The sequence below is a fragment of the Ruditapes philippinarum genome, unplaced genomic scaffold (genome assembly GCF_026571515.1).
Source record: "Ruditapes philippinarum isolate M1 unplaced genomic scaffold, ASM2657151v2 ctg8004_1_1_1_1, whole genome shotgun sequence".
Classification (NCBI taxonomy): domain Eukaryota; kingdom Metazoa; phylum Mollusca; class Bivalvia; order Venerida; family Veneridae; genus Ruditapes; species Ruditapes philippinarum.
This window is the reverse complement of record NW_026852505.1, coordinates 35,411-42,660: the sequence shown is the minus strand read 5'-3', so window position 1 is coordinate 42,660 and position 7,250 is coordinate 35,411.

Genomic DNA, 7,250 nt, shown 5'->3' with positions numbered 1-7,250 from the left:
CAGTAAAGTTATAAATGATATATATGTATGAAACATTATATGAACGTACACAATAAAAACGTTTATTATATATTTATAAATGAAATATTGAGAAATATTGATGAAAAAATGCGCATTTTAATTTCCCGTTTTTTTTTTCATTTTTGTTTTAAAACTATTTCTTACTGCAGTCAAATATATTTTCCGTGTTTTCACTTGTTCCTTACCGGACTATTTTCTTCTTATTTCAGCCAATACACAAAAAAGGAGCATTCTTAAGAATTGTAAGGTCGAAAGAATGAATGTATACAATAAAAAGAAAATTCAAGTTCTTTTTTTACACAAACAAGATTTATTTTCAACTTCTGGGATGAAAATGATCATATTTCAGTTGTGGCTACTGCTAATCGTGAAATATTTATTTTCATACCACTCAATGACAATAAGTACGGTATTTCAAACCTTGAATATCATCTATATCTGTAATAAAAAGCTACAAAATTAACAAATAAAACATATCATTATTTTAATTAATATAATTGTTTGTAATATGAAAAGTGTATTGCAAATTGTTATAATATGCATTTTGTATAATTACATTACGTTCAGAATATTTATATACTTTCATTAAACCAATACAAATTAAAACCAAATTATAACCGTATTCTTGATAATTTTAAACGGTTACTAAGCATCTGCACATCTGCCTAAAAATCAGTATTTTTATTACTTCTATTAGATGTAGTACCTTTCAACTATCAATATAACAAATGTACATGCTTACTTTGAAAATAAAACCAATACTGCTGTATTGCCAATTGTACCAATCATTAAAACTACAATTAAGATAAAAGCTAGGAATAGTCCAAATATCCTTGGTAACGCACCATAATCTGCCCATCTATCTAGCATATATTCCTTTACAGTTATCATTGACATATTTGCCATGGTTTTGTTAAGAAGTTTGTGTCAAAAACATCTTCACACTGGCTGTTCTCTCAAAAAATGAATTATAAAGCGACCAAAAGAGTCTATATATTACGAAACAGTGACAAACTCCGATAGAGTTATGTTGGTCACAACGCGGTATTAAATATTTTCCTGTGCCTGCATAGAGAGAGAAAACATTGCTGAATGACATACTTTAACTATATAATGGGGAAAATATCAATTAACGGTATATATAAATTACTGTCGCACACAAACCTACCTTATGTTTATAAAAATATATATCTAATCTAATTTGTTAAACAATTTCTGAATATTTTTTAGTATATTTACATACATAACGAACCAATATTGCTTATTTTTCCGGAATAATTCTTCGCCTACGTTCTCGACTATGCAATTAGTAACAACACGCCTTTAAACGTTATATAATTAATTCTAGCTACTGGTGTTTTACTACATGTATCATTATTATCATAATTAAACAATATTTTATTCAGATTAGCAGTAATATTTATGGGAAAATAATGGGACAAGAAACAAATAACATTTTGATTTAGACCCCTTCGATTTATAGTAAAAAAATAAATTCGGAATGAAGAACTCTTTTCGATTTCTATTATATAAATCCCATTCGGTGATGCTTAGCATGTCATATTTATGAATGAGAACGGAAAAATTTCACGCCTCAATCGCTGGGAAAGCAGTTAAAAGACAAAACAAAAAATAAACTTAAATTCGGTGATTTATTTCTTACATGTGTATTTTCTACAGGAAATTACTCATTATTTTGTAGTTCACAGTGGCTTATTATGTATTTTAGTGATGAGCATTAATTCGAAAGCTTTTATAATAGCTAGATGACCTTAACATTGTGTCATTCCGAAAATCTAGTTATTGAAGTAGTTAACGGTCATTCGTGTCGCGCTATGATAATAAATAAGAAACTGGATAATTTTGGAAGAAATGAAATGCAAACATATTCAACAATAAATTGCACTCTTTATAAATCTATCAGGCCATTTTTCACGCATTGTTATATTTTGAAATTGTCTTTTCCGTATGTTCTTTCCGGTATATGGTATATAATCATCCTATCTTTTGTACGGCCCTCATTGCACTTCTGACATTTTTGATCGTGAATATTTAAATCGACCCTGATTTCTCGAAAAATTTTATTCTATTTTGTTTGAAGGCAATAGGTTTTATGCTGGTTTGAGTGGAATGTTGATTTGCCGAATACTGTGACATTTTAACAAAATAAACTTTCGTCTGTAGTTTGAACATGAGGTCTTTATGGGTTTATAGGAACGTAAACACAGGGGGTTTTGAAGCAATTCAACAAAATAGTAGATTGCTCTTGCAATAAATGAAACAAACAAAAGCTCTTTATCTAATACCAATATCAAGTAGCTTTTATATCTTTGACTGCCACCAACATGATGTTAGTGAATTTCCTCATACCTGTCTTAAATTCAGGTAATAGTCTTTTTATTGATAAATAATGTTTCACCATAAAATGTGTATAACATAAAAATCTCTGAATCTGGTCTTTTTCAAATTACAACCCATTTTTTTTCATTCCAGTTTGTTTGATGCTTTCAGTATTTATCTGGGACTTGAAATATGTCTACTGTATATAAATATAAACAATTTTTTAATTTGATATAGAAATGCATGTTATATTAGCTCCGTTTGTTACTATTTGTATATTTGTTACAATTGTTATAATAAAAACAGACTTTGTTCATTTTGACAACTGTTTTGTATGTTCCAAAGAAAATACATTTAATATTCTCATCTCTAGCAAACCTACCAAAGTATATGATGAACAGTGTATTTTGTCCTCCCATACAGCCATTTATCTATCATATACAATGCTGGTAAAATCCAGTTAACTTTGCAAGTCATCAGGTGTCTATTACTTCATCGTCATTTTCTGTATTTCTTGCTTGGATGCATGTTGATGCTTTGAATCAACTTTTTTCTTGTAATATCATGATAAACCATTTGCTGCAAAACATGCCCAGGACATTTTGAAAAGTAAAGTCCAAGAAAAATTTTGTTTTGGCTCATTTACATATCGATTTTTATTTCATTATTAGTTGTTGATATTTGTAGAAAATGAGTAGCATTAAAGGTGAAAAACAAATGTACATGCTTTGATATTTTTATCAGCTTATATTACTGACTACAGTAGTGCACAACTGTCATGTCACATTACATTTACAAGTCTTGTAAGTCTTTTTTGTATTCAATGGAATTACTTTCCTTACCTGCAGGTAGGCATCAGTGAAAGCACATTTTTTAATTTTATATCTGGCCCCTCTCTCATGGATAGTGCATACGATAAGTATAATTATGCAAAAAGTGAATAACACTGTTATGTACATGTGGTGTTAAAGTACACTGTTATGTATGTGTGATGTTTAAAAAATACTGTTTTATACGTGTGATGTTTAAAGTACACTTTTATGTATGTGTGATGTTTGAAAAATACTGTTTTATACGTATGATGTTAAAAGTACACTGTTATGTATGTGTGATGTTTAAAAAATACTGTTTTATACGTGTTATGTTAAAAGTACACTGTTATGTACTTTGGATGTTAAAAGTACAATGTCATGTATGTGTGATGTTAAAAGAACAATCTTATGTACGTGTGATGTTAAAAGTAAACTGTTATGTACGTGTGATGTTAAAAGAACACTGTGATGTAAGTGTCATGTTAAAAGTATATTGTTATGTATATGTGATATTCCAAGTACACTGTTATGTACGTGTGGTGTTTACATAACACTGTTATGTACATGTGGTATTAAAAGTACACTGTTATGTACGTGTGATGTTTAAATAACACTGTTATGAACATGTGGTATTAAAAGTACACTTTCATGTGTATGTGATGTCAAAAGTACACTGGTATGTATGTGCAATGTTTACAAAATACTGTTTTATACGTGTGACTGTTATGTACTTTGGATGTTAAAAGATAGATGTCAGTTTTGTGTGATGTTAAAAGTACATTGTTATGTTTGTGTGATGTTAAAAGAACACTCTTATGTACGCGTTATGTTAAAAGTACACTTTTATGTATGTATGATATTAAAAGAACACTTTTATGTACGCCTGGTGTTAAAATAACACTCTTATTTACGTGTGATGTTATGTACTTTGGATGTTATAAGTATACTTGTCTTCAGAACTAATTGAACATTTTTATGACGCATTTTTGCCGCTTTAGTAGAGAAAACAAATAAATAGGATAAAAGTTCAATTTATTACGAAGTACGAGTATATACCCTTGTTACATCCTGTTGAAACAATTAATTGTTGCAAACAGTTATAAAATGTTGTCTTTATATCCATAGTGCGTCTGAGAACAAGTCATTGTTTTATCGAACAATGTTTTTACAGATCTAGTTAATTTTCTGCTGGTGGACGTTTCGGAACTTTTTCATATTGACATATAGGCAAAATTAAAACAGTTCAATAGAATTTCTTAAATCTTTGCATGTCCCAACAGAGGATCTTTTGAATAGGGAACTAAATAAGTTGTGAACGTTGTCATTACATCAAATCGTAAGAGACAGGTATTGCATTGGAATGATTGTACTTTTGCTTATGTTTCAAAAATCATAACATGACAACTGATAAGTTAAAACTTTAGGCAGAAAGTTGTTTTAGGATTAAAAGTCGAGATTTTTAAATACATTGATCGGAAGCCACTTGGCTCCATGGTGATTTATCATATTATTGTTTTTCATCGACATAGTAATTGCTATACAATTATTTTTCTAAAACTACATTGACAGAGGTTGATTTACTGTATTTATATTAATGGTATAATTAAGCCCCCCTCCATGATCATACTTGTATATAGTCCTGGCGTTCTTCAAAATAGAATAATATTATTATTTTTACAGTAACAACCGCTTATCCTTATAAACCTTAGAAAAAAATGTCTTTTGTCAATCATTGTTACAATAATTTACTTTGTCATGGAACATATAGTCCATGTGACACTTTCTAGTGTTATGTTAATGTTTTACTCAGACGTTATGACTTATGACTAATGCAAAGGAGTTTGGAATTTAGGACAATTAGGTCACAGCTGAAGACGACCGCGATATGGCATTCGTCTTTTCGTCCAATAATTAACTTTAACTTACTTGGCAGCGCTAATTACCTTATCCATCAATTAAAATGGAAAGATATAATACAACCGAGATTTTCACAAACAAGAGTCAATATTCTCAGAAACATATATACTTGAATAATTGGATTTGGGCCGAGAATGACATGCTTTTTGGAAAGGTTACAACATAAGATTTTTCTCAGTGCAACATAAGTTAAGTAGCACCTCATAGAAGACAAACATTTTGGTTTGCTGCTGCGAGGTGTTGCTCTTAAGAAGTTAAATGTTTTATGAATGTTTACTTTAGAAAGAAATATTTATATTCTGTTAAAGAGATTATTGCTCTGCAGAGGGTCGACTCGTTCTACACAGGTTGTACTAACATGTATCTTAAGAATGTTTTTGTAAACTAGAAATGTGTCCATAGGACACGGGTGCCCCCACCGCGCCACTGTTCTGTCAATCTTATGACTATAGGTCAAATATTTTTTGAAAACTAAAATTTTTTGAGGTCGCTCACCTGTATAAAGGCACCCGGAGCGGGGCCAGTTTAACCCCCAGGGCTTTTATTTGAACAAATTTGGAGGACACCCATTAAGTTTTTGCTATGTACATATAAGGAAAATCAATGACCCCCGGGGCAGGACCAACTTTAACCCCAGGGTTTTTATTTGAACAAACTTGGAACATGTTTCATGCTAAATATCTTAGCTCTAGCTCATTGAGTTCTTTAAAAGAAGATTTTTTAAAGTTTTTACTATATGCATAAAGGGAAAATCAATGAACTGTGGGGCGGGGCCAATTTTGACCCCAGGGCTTTTATTTGAACAAACTTCGCTGACACTCATTAGAAGATGTTTCATGCTAAATATCTTAGCCTTAGCTCTTTGGGTTCTTTAATAGAATTTTTTTTAAATTTCTACTATATGCATATAGGGAAAATCAAAGACCCCCTGGGGCGGGGCCAATTTTGACCCAAGGGCTTTAATTTAAACAAACTTAGAAGACACTCACTAGAAGATGTTTTATGCTTATAATCTAAACTCTAGCTATTTGAGTTCTTTAAAAGAAGATTTTTTTAAGTTTTTACAATATGCATAGAGGGGAAATCAATAACCCCCTGGGGCGGGGCAAATTAGGCTATTACTTGAACGAACTTGGTAGACACTCATTAGAAGATGTTTCATGCTAAATATCTTAGCTCTAGCTCTTAGGGTTCTTTAAAAGAAGATATTTTAAGTTTTTACTATATGCATATAGGGAAAATCAAAGACCCCCTGGGGCGCCCAAGGGCTTTCATTTGAACAAACTTGGTAGAGACCAATTAGAACATGTTTCATGCTAAAAATCTTAGCTCTTTGAGTTCTTTAAAAGAAGATTTTTTAAGTTTTTACTATATGCATAAATGACCCCATGGGGCAGGGCCAATTTTGACCCCATGACTTTTATTTGAACAAACTTGGTAGACACTCTTTAGAAGATGTTTCATGCCAAATATCTAAGCTCTAGCTCTTAGGGTTTTTTAAAAGAAGATATTTAAAGTTTTTCTATTGGTTGCCATGGCAACCAGAGTTTTTAATGGAATTTAAATTTTTGTACAGCTTTGAATAGGGTCCACCTAAGGATCATTTCTGTAAAGTTTGGTTGCAATTGGCCATGTGGTTTAGGAAGAGATGTTGTTTGAAAAGTTTGACGCCATTTTTTGAAGGACGCACGACAGACGCAGAGTGATGACAAAAGCTCACCCTTGAGCACTTTGTGCTCAGGTGAGCTAAAAAGGGGATATTTTGAATATAACAAAATCGTTAAAGCTTGTTTGTTTTAAAAGAATCTAATTTTAATGGTGGTTCACTAACAATATTGATTTCTGACCAACTGCACCTTGTCATGGTTATCAAGTATTCCGAGTTTCATGGTGATACCTTTTGAAATGTTTGAACAATGGGCTACATTAGATTTTGCACGACAAAACGACGACGACCACCACCACACCGCATAACTCATAATAGCTCGCCTAATTAATAGACATGTTAAAAATAAATCGTAAGCGTTTAAAGGCAATACAAAAAACCATACTTTTGCAGATATAATGTTTAACATCACACCGACTCTGACAATAATTATAATAGCGTCGTCATGCTTTAGAGCTACCATTCTAGAAATGATTCCAACTAAGAACTGTATG